This window comes from Suricata suricatta, chromosome 8 (genome assembly GCF_006229205.1).
Source record: "Suricata suricatta isolate VVHF042 chromosome 8, meerkat_22Aug2017_6uvM2_HiC, whole genome shotgun sequence".
NCBI lineage: Eukaryota > Metazoa > Chordata > Mammalia > Carnivora > Herpestidae > Suricata > Suricata suricatta.
In genome coordinates this window covers 18,698,203-18,700,937 of record NC_043707.1, presented here as the reverse complement: position 1 = coordinate 18,700,937, position 2,735 = coordinate 18,698,203, and the positions used below count along the sequence as shown (strand labels likewise).

Genomic DNA, 2,735 nt, shown 5'->3' with positions numbered 1-2,735 from the left:
AACTATATACTTATAAAAAGAATAAAAGATTAAAAATATAAGAATGCCATGACCTTATGGAACCTTGCATTAGAAAGGCTCTCACTTGGGAAATCAAGAAATAATCAGAGCTGAAACAGCAAAATCTGGCTGATGGAATTAAGCAATACTTACACAAAAGATTATATCTCCAACATACTTCTCCAAAAAGAAAAAAAATTTTGAAATAAATGAACTACATGTTCAACTCAAGAAGCTGAGAGAAGAGCAAGAGAGTAAAGTCAGGAAAAAGGAAATGATAAAGATAAATGCCAAACCTTTGTTTCTATTTGTGTGGTGTGTATTTATTGGTAAGGACTGAGTTGTGTCTCCCCAAAATTCATATGTTGAAGCCTTAAACCCCAATGTGACCATGTCCACAGATAGGGTCTCCTGGAAGGAATTGAGGTTAAAGCGAGGTCATAATGGGGGAGCCCTAATCAGATAGGACTGTGGCCTTGAAAGGAGTGGAATTCTCTGTTTCTTCTTACATCCTTTGGTGTGAGGACAGCCAGGAAGGACCTGACCATGCTCACGCTCTCATCTCAGCTGTCCAGGCCCAGAACCATGAGAAAACACAGTTCTCGTTGAAGTCACCCTCTGTGGTATTTTGTGTCAGTAATCTGAGCTAAGACATCCATGTTTCAAGGCGTGTAAGTTGGCTTCGGTGCCAATTCGGTGTGTGTTGGGGTTGGAGAGAGGGTCCCACATCTCGAAGCAACTCTAAGACACCAGTTGCGTGCCCACCAAACACCTCAGTTGTGACACAATGTATGCAGGGATAGCACCAGGACCCACAGGTTAGCGTTCAGTCCACAAGACTGTCCCCACGGCAGAAGCCAGTCTCAAGTCAGGGTTGTCACCTCTGCTTCTGACCTACCAGCTAGAAGTCAGAGGTTCCCACCACCCCCTCTTCAGGCTCTGTTAATTAACTAGAGCAGCCCACACAACTCACAGAAACATTTCCCTTCTTAGATGACTCGTTTATTGTAAAAGTATATAATTCAGGAACAGCCAGAGAGATGCATAAGGCAGGTGTGGGGAAAGGGTAAGAAACTTCCATGCCCTCTCTGGGGACGCCAACCTCTAGCCCCTGCATGTGGTTCCAACCCATAAAGAAGATTTCCAAACCCTTCTGGGGTCACACTGAGGCTTTACTACTTAGCCATGACTGAATAGCTCATTGGCCATTGGTGATCCACCCAACCTCCAACCTCCAGCCCTTCTCCCCGCCTAGGAGGTAGGGGTAGGGTGTGGTTTACTGAAAGTTCCAGCCCTTTCTTCCAAAGACTTGTTTGCCTGGCAACCAGGCCCCATCCCTAGGTTACCTAAGGGCTTTCCCAAAGTCACTCATTAACACAACAAAAGAGACTTTTATTGCTCTTACCACAGGAAATTCCAAGGGTTTTAGGAGCTTTGTGCCAGTCTTGGGGTTGAACACCAGATATGTAGATACATAGATTTTTTAATGTTTATTTATTTTTGAGAGAGAGTGAGACTGAGGAGCTGAAGCAGGCAGGCCTTGAACCCATAACTATGAGATTATGACCTGAGCCCAAGTCCAATGCTCAACCTACTGAAACACCCAGGAGCCCCCAATATATATTTCGTATTATAGATCACAATATCACAGTGCCTCACTAGTCTTTTAACACAGATCCCTTATAGCAAAACAATCATAAAGGTCAAAAGATACTGGCACGTGCTAGAATCCCATTCAGTCATTAATAACTGATCCAGTCCATCATCAAACAGTATTAAAAAGTCTCCCAGGATGAGGGCTTTCCCTTTGCGGGTTTCCATTCCATCTTGTCAGGTTCCCAAAGCAGACGTGGCCATGACCAAGAAGTTGCTTCACCTTTTCAGGCATCTGATATAATTGAACTAAGAGACAACATCATCTCTTGCCCTGAGGTGTTAATGTAATATTGATTTCCCTTTTTATATAACCCAGTCACTCATTCCCTTACTCTCAGCAGCTCCTTTTCCTTCTTTCTATTTATACTCAAACTTTCCGGGGTGCCTAGGTGGGACTTTGGCTCAGGTCATCATCTCATGGTTTGTGGGTTTGAGCCCCATGTGGGGCTCTGTTCTGACAGCTCAGAGTCTGGAGCCTACTGCAGATTCTGTGTCTCCCTCTCTCTCTCTCTGCCCCTCCCCTGCTTGCATTGTCTCTCTCAGTCTCTCAAAAATGAATAAACTTAAAAAAAAAAAGAAAAAAGACAACGGTCCCCCCCCCCTCCCCGCCACCCCCCTCCTTGCTTCTAGATCCACCAGGAAAACCGACAAATCTACACTTTGGGGACATCCCTTTCTCCCCTCCCATGCTCTTATAGAGTGTGAGCCCATACTCACAGGGGCATTTATTTTTATTTTTACCAGTCTTCTTTTGCTAGGTTGCTATTTCTCACTGAGTCATGAAAACCTCTTAGGTATTAAGGACACCAGATTGTTTTTTCTATGTCCTATATCTTCCAATTACTGGGTCCCCAGTTTGCCTTTACTGGTAACTTGCTTTTACTGGTTTTGATTGTTAACGTGTTTCCTTTTTATGTACTCCAACTCCTAATTATTTCCTTTGTAGTCTTTGCCTGTGGTAGCAAATGATGTTCCCAGACTATGTAAATGTTCATCTACATTTTCTTCTAGTACATTTTTGGTTTTATTTTCTACATTTAAATTTTAAACCATCTGATATTTATTTTGCTCTACACAAG

At 43.3% G+C, this 2,735-nt stretch overlaps 1 long non-coding RNA gene across 1 annotated transcript in view; it reads left to right on the top strand.

Annotated features, from left to right (window-relative positions):
* The first annotated feature begins 642 nt into the window (after nt 1-642).
* The window catches only part of LOC115298107, a 35,727-nt gene continuing 33,634 nt past the window's right edge, over nt 643-2,735 (top strand). The window contains exon 1 of the long non-coding RNA XR_003911601.1: nt 643-671. This is a non-coding gene — a long non-coding RNA (uncharacterized LOC115298107). The remainder of the gene's footprint in view (nt 672-2,735) is intronic.